We start from the raw sequence: 11,745 nt of genomic DNA, 5'->3' as shown, positions 1-11,745 counted from the left end.
TTCCCACGACGTGCAATATGCGTTCAACTTATCAATGTTCATGTGTCCTGCAGTTCACATTATGACGCGCAGTTAGCTGCGGTCTTCATCGATCCATGAGCCGAGTGATCCACTGCCGAGGGTGACTAACTTGCGTAAGCCGCCGCTGTGCGCGTATACCCGTTCCCCGTAGGGAGGAGCAAGCCGCCGCTTAGAGACGAAGCATAAAGTGTCCTCATTCCACATAGGGCAAGCTGGATGAATCCATTTTACCCAGGACGGCCGAAGCGGCGTGGACCAGGGGAGAACTGAACCTTATACTTCACACCACAGTAAGTCTACGTGTCCTCTTCCACATAGGGCAAGCTAGAACTAACTATCTTACCCAGGACTGCCGAAGCAGCGTGGACCAGGGGAGGAACACACTTTTCATGGAAACGTAAGGCATCCATGACTGCCATAACGTAAGCCGCCGCTGTGCGCGTATACCCGTTCCCCGTAGGGAGGAGCAAGCCGCCGCTTAGAGACGAAGCATAAAGTGTCCTCATTCCACATAGGGCAAGCTGGATGAATCCATTTTACCCAGGACGGCCGAAGCGGCGTGGACCAGGGGAGAACTGAACTTTATACTTCACACCACAGTAAGTCTACGTGTCCTCTTCCACATAGGGCAAGCTAGAACTAACTATCTTACCCAGGACTGCCGAAGCAGCGTGGACCAGGGGAGGAACACACTTTTCATAGAAACGTAAGGCATCCATGACTGCCATAGTGCGTAAGCCGCCGCTGTGCGCGTAAACCCGTTCCCCGTAGGGAGGAGTCAAGCCGCCGCTTAGAGACGAAGTATGAAGTGTCCTCTTCCACATAGGGCAAGCTAGAATGAACTATCTTACCCAGGACCGCCGAAGCAGCGTGGACCAGGGGAGAACTGAACTTTATACTTCACACCACAGTATTGAGTAATGTGCCCTCTTCCACATAGGGCAAGCTGGAATGTTCCATTTTACCCAGGACGGCCGAAGCGGCGTGGACCAGTGGAGGACTACACAATCATGAGGTTTGATATCGACTAGTGTGTTTCAATAGGATACCGATGGTATGGTTTGAACCGATTTGATTTAGCCATTCTGAAGTCATCACTTGGTTGAAGCGCTGAACTAGGGAGGCATCGTTTACATATATATTGGTTTTCGCATGCTCTACTAGGTTAATGTCATGAGGTTGGCTATCGAGCATGCCCAAGTGATGACTTGATTGTGTGCTTGCTTGAATTCTTCACATTTCATACCATCGGTTAGTTGTCGAATCATTCCTCGATCATAACCTTCGTTCTTGGTTCATGTATGCTCTCTTCCACATAGGGCAAGCTAGAATTAACTATCTTACCCAGGACCGCCGAAGCAGCGTGGACCAGGGGAGAACTATACTTTGTCTTGTATGCCCTCTTCCACATAGGGCAAGCTAGAACTAACTATCTTACCCAGGACCGCCGAAGCAGCGTGGACCAGTGGAGGACTATACTTTGTTCATAACACCACAGTATTGAGTAATGTGCCCTCTTCCACATAGGGCAAGCTAGAATGAACTATCTTACCCAGGACCGCCGGAGCAGTGTGGACCAGTGGAGGACTACACAATCATGAGGTTTGATATCGACTTGTGTGTTTCAATAGGGTACCGATGGTATGTTTTGAACCGATTTGATTTAGCCATTCTGAAGTCATCACTTGGTTGAAGCGCTGAACTAGGGAGGGGCATCGTTTACATATATATTGGTTTTCGCATGCTCTACTAGGTTAATGTCATAGGGTTGGCTATCGAGCATGCCCAAGTGATGACTTGATTGTGTGCTTGCTTGAATTCTTCACATTTCATACCATCGGTTAGTTGTCGAATCATTCCTCGATCATAACCTTCGTTCTTGGTTCATGTATGCTCTCTTCCACATAGGGCAAGCTAGAATTAACTATCTTACCCAGGACCGCCGAAGCAGCGTGGACCAGGGGAGAACTATACTTTGTCTTGTATGCCCTCTTCCACATAGGGCAAGCTAGAACTAACTATCTTACCCAGGACCGCCGAAGCAGCGTGGACCAGTGGAGGACTATACTTTGTTCATTACACCACAGTATTAAGTATGGTGTCCTCTTCCACATAGGGCAAGCTAGAACTAACTATCTTACCCAGGACCGCCGAAGCAGTGTGGACCAGGGGAGGACTATACTTAATACTTCACACACTAGCCATACTGAAGTCATCACTTGGTTGAAGCGCTGAACTACGGCGGGGTAATCGTTTACAGGTTATAATCATATAGCTGCATGCTCATTAGTAGATAATGGAATATTGTATGGCAATATGAGCATGCCCAAGTGATGACTTTGTTTCAAGCTCAACAGGTAGGGTATTGAGTCCTCTTCCACATAGGGCAAGCTAGAATGAACTATCTTACCCAGGACCGCCGGAGCAGCGTGGACCAGTGGAGGACTCTATACTTTATACTTCACACCACAGTATTGAGTACGACTTGCATAAAGCCCCTAATGAGAACCACGAGGGCTCTCTCAATGTAGAACCACGAGGGCTCTAGTACCGATTCTCTCGGTACGGCTTGGTCCGTGTTCCTTTATGCTTGTACTCTAAGTATTAAGTATTGTGTCCTCTTCCACATAGGGCAAGCTAGAACTAACTATCTTACCCAGGACCGCCGAAGCAGTGTGGACCAGGGGAGGACTATACTTTATACTTCACACACTAGCCATACTGAAGTCATCACTTGGTGGGGGTGAACTACGGCGGTATCTATCGTTTTGGTTCGGTCTATATAGGGTCGCTTGCATGCTCATTCGAATATAATGTAATTGTGTATGGCAATATGAGCATGCCCAAGTGATGACTTTGTTTCAAGCTCAACAGGTAGGGTATTGAGTCCTCTTCCACATAGGGCAAGCTAGAATGAACTATCTTACCCAGGACCGCCGGAGCAGCGTGGACCAGTGGAGGACTCTATACTTTATACTTCACACCACAGTATTGAGTACTTCTTGCATAAAGCCCCTAATGAGAACCACGAGGGCTCTCTCAATGTAGAACCACAAGGGCTCTAGTACCGATTCTCTCGGTACGGCTTGGTCCGTGTTCCTTTATGCTTGTACTCTTAGAAAGTCTCAACCCGGAGGTCTTGACTTTGATTGTCATAGTTGGACTACGACGGGGCATCCGACCATTGCTGATCGAACACCCCTGATTCACCATCTTTCGGGTAGGCGGTACGCGTACCTCCGGACGCGGAAGTCTCAACCCGGAGGTCTTGACTTTGATTGTCATAGTTGGACTACGACGGGGTATCCGACTCATCGAATACCCCAGAAGCACACCATCTTTCGGGTAGGCGGTACGCGTACCTCCGGACGCGGAAGTCTCAACCCGGAGGTCTTGACTTTGATTGTCATAGTTGGACTACGACGGGGTATCCGACTCATCGAATACCCCAGAAGCACACCATCTTTCGGGTAGGCGGTACGCGTACCTCCGGACGCGGAAAGTCTCAACCCGGAGGTCTTGACTTTGGTTGTCATAGTTGGTCTATGACGGGGCATCCGACCATTGCTGATCGAACACCCCTGTTACACCATCTTTCGGATAGGCGGTGCGCGACACCACCGACGCGGAAAGTCTCAACCCGGAGGTCTTGACTTTGTATTGTTGGATAGTCCTCTTCCACTATAGGGCAAGCTGGAAATATTCCATTTTACCCAGGACTGCCGAGGCAGCGTGGACCAGGGGAGAACTTCACGGAATCTTCAGGCATCCATGATTGCCATAGTGCGTAAGCCGCCGCTGTGCGCGTCAACTCGTTCCCCGTGAGGAGGAGTCTAGCCGCCGCTAAAAGACGAAGCATTAAGTGTCCTCATTCCACTATAGGGCAAGCTAGAATTAACTATCTTACCCAGGACCGCCGAAGCAGCGTGGACCAGGCGAGGACTATACTTTATACTTCACACCACAGTATTGAGTACGACTTGCATAAAGCCCCTAATGAGAACCACGAGGGCTCTCTCAATGTAGAACCACGAGGGCTCTAGTACCGATTCTCTCGGTACGGCTTGGTCCGTGTTCCTTTATGCTTGTACTCGCGGAAAGTCTCAACCCGGAGGTCTTGACTTTGATTGTCATAGTTGGACTACGACGGGGCATCCGACCATTGCTGACCGAACACCCCTGATTCATCATCTTTCGGATAGGAGGTGCGCCCACCTCCGACGCGGAAGTCTCAACCCGGAGGTTCGGACTTAGAGTTTTTCCCATTTAAAAGTTTTTCTCTTAGCCATACTGAAGTCATCACTTGGTGAACGATTGAACTAGGGCGGGTTAATCGTTTATAGGTATCATGTGGTTTGCATGCTCTCTTAGGTTAAGGTCATGTGGTTGGCTATCGAGCATGCCCAAGTGATGACTTTGTTTCACGCTTGCTTGATTTCTTCATGATTCCCTGTTATATAGTGTAATCATTCGAGAACAGGGAATCTTTGGTTTTGCTCAACAGGTATTGGATGTCAACTTGGTATCTAGATCGCATTAAGTCTCAACCCTTAGGTTCGGACTTGTATAGTGACATCTTGTTACGGTCTTGAGTCTCAACCCGCAGGTTCGGACTACTTAGTGTTTGATCGAATATAATATGGCAACTTGTGCCTAAGTCTCAACCCGCAGGTTCGGACTTCTGTTTATTTGGCCAATGTATGTATAAGGCAACTTGTGCCTAAGTCTCAACCCGCAGGTTCGGACTTGTGTATTTGTTCGAAGTCATGTATAAGGCAACGTGTGCCTAAGTCTCAACCCGCAGGTTCGGACTTGTTAGTGTTTCGTCAACTTTCATATGGCAACTTGTGCCTAAGTCTCAACCCGCAGGTTCGGACTTGTGTATTTGTTCGAAGTCATGTATAAGGCAACTTGTGCCTAAGTCTCAACCCGCAGGTTCGGACTTGTGTATTTGTTCGAAGTCATGTATAAGGCAACGTGTGCCTAAGTCTCAACCCGCAGGTTCGGACTTGTTAGTGTTTCGTCAACTTTCATATGGCAACTTGTGCCTGAGTCTCAACCCGCAGGTTCGGACTTCTATAGTGTTTCGTCAATTATCATATGGCAACTTGTGCCGAAGTCTCAACCCGCAGGTTCGGACTTCTGGAAGGATCACTTGGCCACTAATGATCCTTCCGCAGGTTCACCTACGGAAACCTTGTTACGACTTTTACTTCCTCTAAATCATCAAGTTCGGTCAACTTCGATAAAGCAGACGCGGTTCACGAGGATCCAGCGAACGATCATCTCCAAAGACCTCACTAAATAATCCATCGGTAGTAGCGACGGGCGGTGTGTACAAAGGGCAGGGACGTATTCAACGCTGGCTGATGACCAGCACTTACTAGAAGTTCCGAGTTCATATGGACCATTGCAATCCATAATCCCTACTAAGTGAGTATTTGAGTGATTTCCCGTTCCTCTCGGAATAGGAGACACGCTGCTACCCACATTGTAGCACGCGTGTAGCCCAGAACATCTAAGGGCATCACGGACCTGTTATCGCTCGATCTCATTTTGCTAAACACAAATTGTCCTGCTAAGCAGCGTACCGTAAGTGCACTTGCGCACACGAACAGCGAAGGTGTCAGGTCATACTCCACCGAAAGGTCCTAACCCGTTCCAATCGGCATCGACGCATTAACGCTGACTGCGTTCTAGTTAGCATATGTGAGTCACGTTCGTTATCGGAATTAACCAGACAAATCAATCCACGAACTAAGAACGGCCATGCACCACTACCCTTAAATTTGAGAAAGAGCTATTAATCTGTCTCACCTCCATAAGTTCGGACCTGGTAAGTTTTCCCGTGTTGAGTCAAATTGAACCGCAAGCTCCATTTCATTGTGGTGCCCTTCCGTCAATTCCTTTAAGTTTCAACTTTGCAACCATACTTCCCCCGGAACCTGACTTTGGTTTCCCGGAAGCTACTGAGAGCACCTGGTTGTAGCGTCTCCCAATTGCTAGTTGGCATCGTTTACGGTTAGAACTAGGGCGGTATCTAATCGCCTTCGATCCTCTAACTTTCGTTCTTGATTAAAGAAAGCATCCTTGACAAATGCCTTCGCTTTAGTTAGTCTTACGACGGTCTACGAATTTCACCTCTCGCGCCGTAATACTAGTGTCCCCAACTACTTCTGTTAATCATTACCTCCGGTCTGAGTACAAACCAATGAAAGATTAGACCAAGGTCGTATTCCATTATTCCATGCAAGATTATTCTAGGGCGTTTGGGCACCCTGCTTTAAGCACTCTAATTTGTTCAAGGTAAACGTGAGCGGTCGAGCTCTATGTTACACTTGCACCCGTTGAAGGGCACACCATGACACAGACTTGGTGCCCTACCACACCATTGAGTCGCAACCAGATTCCGACTTGGCCCACCGACCACGGGTTGACCGGGTCGGCGGAGCCGGACTGTGTTGGACAAGTATCAACTTCGAACGTTTTAACCGCAACAATTTTAATATACGCTAGTGGAGCTGCAATTACCGCGGCTGCTGGCACCAGACTTGCCCTCCACTTGATCCTCGTAGAAGGATTTATGCTCTACTCATTCCAATTATGAAACATCATTAAAGAGTTTCATATTGTTATTTCTCGTCACTACCTCCCCGTCCCGGGATTGGGTAATTTACGCGCCTGCTGCCTTCCTTGGATGTGGTAGCCATTTCTCAGGCTCCCTCTCCGGAATCGAACCCTGATTCCCCGTTACCCGTTGCAACCATGGTAGTCCTCTATACTACCATCCATAGTTGATAGGGCAGATATTTGCGAGATCTGTCGTCGGTGCGAGACCATACGATCAGCATCATTATCCAGACTTCAACTCAATGACACGGAGAACCCGCGATTGGTTTGACTAATAAGTGCACCAGTTCCCGCGAGGGTCCTGGCATGTTGCATGTATTAGCTCTAGATTTTCCACAGTTATCCAAGTAACTAGGTTGATGATCTCGTAAATTATAGCTGTTATACTGAGCCTTATGCGGTTTCACATTAAATCTGTTTGTACTTAGACATGCATGGCTTAACCTTTGAGACGAGCGTATATTACTGGTAGGATCAACCAGAATTCCGACTTTGCGTTCGAATGTTCATTGTCCCATTGCACCCGGAGGAGCAAACACCACGTTCTATATGTTGTCAAGTCCGGTAGCACACGGGAGGCGAGCCCCCGTGCGAACCTCATTGCCCTCGTATCACACACACACCCGATGCACCGGACAGGCACTTGAGCGGCATTCGACTCCGCTAAGCGCTCGTGCGCCCGATTGTGCATGCGCTGACGGGGCCTTCATACCCCTACCACAGCGACCTTATGCCAAACTTCCATGAATACTTAGGTGAGCTGACAAGGGCCTTCATTTCCCTACCATCAACTAAAGGACACGCTAGGCGCGTCCGATCATTGCAACTGCGGGGCTTTCATACCCCAATCACCACAGTACGCAATTCACCAGAGTTTAATCACAACCCCCCCCCGGACATGGCACACTATTAACTTGCAACAAAACTTAGTGTGTGCCGGGCACATCGGTTCCACAAAATCATTCCCGATGTACCCCAATTGGGGTTGCGAACGCATTCACGGTCCTCTGACACACCCAACCAAGCGTGGATACTACATACCTCAAACACCCAGTACACTAACAGACAAATCAACATATGGTTGCTTTCCCCCAGACATTTGCCAATCACTTGGCACCCGGACGGGAACTCGCTCCTGATTGCGCCATTGCCACCCATTTGCCAAGAGCGAGTTCTGTATGTAGATTTCATTTGGAAAGACAACCGTGTACTGGATATTCTATCCGACGATTACAGATGACGAGTACGAGACTCGACTACACTCACGGATAATACATTTTGGGTCGAGATTGCTTTCGGGGTTTTCGATTGGTCTTGCGCTTGTAAACGTATAACTTTGACTTGTGGTAACCTCGGTATGTTAGTCGATCACGTGGTTGTGAACTGGGTAGGGGTGAGCAATCTGTTCACTTGCACTCTGGGTAGGAATATGGTGAGCGCTATAGGTTAAAGATCATGGTATGATTCCATCGTGATGACTTTCGCTAGATAGTAGGATGTTTGGATAGTTATAACGTTTTTGGCCATTTGTTCATAGTGTTCGGTTCATTCAGGAATTCGATTGGTCTTTGCTTCACACACGTGGTCGATCACTTGGATGTGAACTAGGGTGAGATTAAGGTGTTCACTAGTGCTCTTCGGTTTTGGATCAGTAATGAGCACTTGATTGGTTTCGCATAATATGTATCCATAGTGATGACTCTTTCCAGCTTAAGATTTCGTTACCGGTTTCGAATCCTCCCCACGTTCGCTTTTACTTGGTTAGGTTTTCGAGTGTAGATTTGAAAGCAATCTCATGTATGTATCCCATCTGATATAAGCCACTGACAGTTCATGTCACCTCGTTCAACTCTCGCTGGGTCACAGAAGTATGTTACTGCGCCCATTATCCCTACTCGGATAGGTTCGGTTCGTTCGTTTTATACTACGGTGAGTAAACTCAATTTGTGCATCGCATAGCCATGGAAAGCAAGCTTTCGCGGGCCTCTTCGACTGTTTTGATACGAGCTGTGCCCGTGATGCTTGTCATCCCAGGATACTAGACCCCTTTGGACGACCGCATGACCATCAGAAAGTAAATTCCACGTTCGATTTGGGGTGTGAACCCCGAACATAAAGTCTTTGTGTAGAACCACGAGGGCTCTATAGTACCGATTCTCTCGGTACGCTTGGTCCGTGTTCCTTTATGTTCGTACTCTTGTGAATAAGATTCACGTTCGTTTTGGGATATTTGCTACTGTCACCGTTTGAGTACTATGGGGCTTGAACCCCTAACATAAAGTCTTTGTGTAGAACCACGAGGGCTCTATAGTACCGATTCTCTCGGTACGCTTGGTCCGTGTTCCTTTATGTTTGTACTCTTGTGTGTATAATATTCATGTTCGGTTTGGGATATTTGCTACTTTCACCAGGGCTTTATTTGTACCGAGTCTCTCGGTACGCTTGGTCCGTGTTTCTTGTCATAATGTATGACCCATCAGGGTCCCGTTCTTCATACAAGTCTGCCTTGCTAATGTGGTAACTTTATAGTGTAGTTCTGACATCCCAATTTTGGGACTTAGCCGATTTTTCGTATATTTCCATATGACCCATAGGGTCCCTTTCTTCATACAAGCTTGCCTAGGGCGATCGGTCAAAACTTGTCTTACTATTCGATTGGTCTTCGCACTTTCACCCTAGGCAGTTCGCCTAGGTCTGTCTTCTTGAGGAGGCCAAAACCCGAAATAAGGAGGTCCAGCCGACCCTGAAACCTCCCCTGTCTTAACTACACTAACCCGATTTTTCAGGGTCCTCAGCGCCATACAACTTTGCCTAGGTAACTTATACTCTTGACTTAGGCCATCTGACTTGGTCCGTGTTTCTTCCTAGGGTTCACCTAGGTACTTTGCCTTGCTTGATGTGGTAACTTTTTAGTGTAATTCTGACATCCCGATTTTGGGACTTAGCCGATTTTTCATGTATTTCCATATGACCCGTAGGGTCCCTTTCTTCATACAAGCTTGCCTAGGGCGATCGGTCAAAACTTGTCTTACTATTCGATTGGTCTTCGCACTTTCACCCTAGGCAGTTCGCCTAGGTCTGTCTTCTTGAGGAGGCCAAAACCCGAAATAAGGAGGTTCGGCCGACCCTGAAACCTCCCCTGTCTGAACTACACTAACCCGATTTTTCAGGGTCCTCAGCGCCATACAACTTTGCCTAGGTCACTTGTACTCTTGACTTAGGCCATCTGACTTGGTCCGTGTTTCTTCCTAGGGTTCACCTAGGTACTTTGCCTTGCTTGCTGTGGTAACTTTTTAGTGTAGTTCAGACATCCCAATTTTGGGACTTAGCCGATTTTTCATGTATTTCCATATGACCCATAGGGTCCCTTTCTTCATACAAGCTTGCCTAGGGCGATCGGTCAAAACTTGTCTTACTATTCGATTGGTCTTCGCACTTTCACCCTAGGCAGTTTGCCTAGGTGTAGCTTCTTGAGGAGGTCAAAACCCAAAATAAGGAGGTTCAGCCGACCCAAAAACCTCCCCTGTCTAAACTACACTAACCAGATTTTTCAGGGTCCTCACCGTCATACAACTTTGCCTAGGTCACTTGTTCTCTTGACTTAGGCCATCTGACTTGGTCCGTGTTTCTTGCTAGGGTTCACCTAGGTACTTTGCCTTGCTTGATGTGGTAACTTTTTAGTGTAGTTCAGACATCCCAATTTTGGGACTTAGCCGATTTTTCATGTATTTCCATATGACCCATAGGGTCCCTTTCTTCATACAAGCTTGCCTAGGGCGATCGGTCAAAACTTGTCTTACTATTCGATTGGTCTTCGCACTTTCACCCTAGGCAGTTTGCCTAGGAGTAGCTTCTTGAGGAGGTCAAAACCCAAAATAAGGAGGTTCAGCCGACCCAAAAACCTCCCCTGTCTAAACTACACTAACCAGATTTTTCAGGGTCCTCACCGTCATACAACTTTGCCTAGGTCACTTGCACTCTTGACTTAGGCCATCTGACTTGGTCCGTGTTTCTTCCTAGGGTTCACCTAGGTACTTTGCCTTGCTTGATGTGGTAACTTTTTAGTGTAGTTCAGACATCCCAATTTTGGGACTTAGCCGATTTTTCATGTATTTCCATATGACCCTTAGGGTCCCTTTCTTCATACAAGCTTGCCTAGGGCGATCGGTCAAAACTTGTCTTACTATTCGATTGGTCTTCGCACTTTCACCCTAGGCAGTTTGCCTAGGTGTAGCTTCTTGAGGAGGTCAAAACCCAAAATAAGGAGGTTCAGCCGACCCAAAAACCTCCCCTGTCTAAACTACACTAACCAGATTTTTCAGGGTCCTCACCGTCATACAACTTTGCCTAGGTCACTTGTTCTCTTGACTTAGGCCATCTGACTTGGTCCGTGTTTCTTGCTAGGGTTCACCTAGGTACTTTGCCTTGCTTGATGTGGTAACTTTTTAGTGTAGTTCAGACATCCCAATTTTGGGACTTAGCCGATTTTTCATGTATTTCCATATGACCCTTAGGGTCCCTTTCTTCATACAAGCTTGCCTAGGGCGATCGGTCAAAACTTGTCTTACTATTCGATTGGTCTTCGCACTTTCACCCTAGGCAGTTTGCCTAGGTGTAGCTTCTTGATGAGGCCAAAACCCAAAATAAGGGGGTTCGGCCGACCCAAAAACCTACCCTGTCTAAACTACACTAACCAGATTTTTCAGGGTCCTCAGCGCCATACAACTTTGCCTAGGTCACTTGTTCTATTGACTTAGGCCATCTGACTTGGTCCGTGTTTCTTCCTAGGGTTCACCTAGGTACTTTGCCTTGCTTGGTGTGGTAACTTTTTAGTGTAGTTCTGACATCCTCATTTTGGGACTTAGCCGATTTTTCGTAAAATACCATATGACCCATATGGGTCCTTTCCTTCATATAAGTTTGCCTTGCTTGGTATGGTAACATTTGAGTGTAGTTCTGACATCATCATTTTGGGACTTAGCCGATTTTTCGTAAAATACCATATGACCCATATGGGTCCTTTGCTTCATATAAGTTTGCCTTGCTTGGTGTGGTAACATTTGAGTGTAGTTCTGACATCCCCATTTTGGGACT

At 47.4% G+C, this 11,745-nt stretch overlaps 1 non-coding gene across 1 annotated transcript in view; it reads right to left on the bottom strand.

Moving 5' to 3' along the window:
- The window catches only part of LOC131270461 (5.8S ribosomal RNA), a 155-nt gene extending 31 nt beyond the window's left edge, over positions 1–124 (bottom strand). The window contains exon 1 of the ribosomal RNA XR_009179531.1: positions 1–124. This exon is cut by the window's left edge and continues 31 nt beyond it. This is a non-coding gene — a ribosomal RNA (5.8S ribosomal RNA).
- Between the last annotated feature and the right edge of the window lie 11,621 nt (positions 125–11,745).

Source organism: Anopheles coustani (assembly GCF_943734705.1).
Source record: "Anopheles coustani chromosome X unlocalized genomic scaffold, idAnoCousDA_361_x.2 X_unloc_31, whole genome shotgun sequence".
NCBI lineage: Eukaryota > Metazoa > Arthropoda > Insecta > Diptera > Culicidae > Anopheles > Anopheles coustani.
This window is presented reverse-complemented; position numbering and strand designations above follow the sequence as displayed.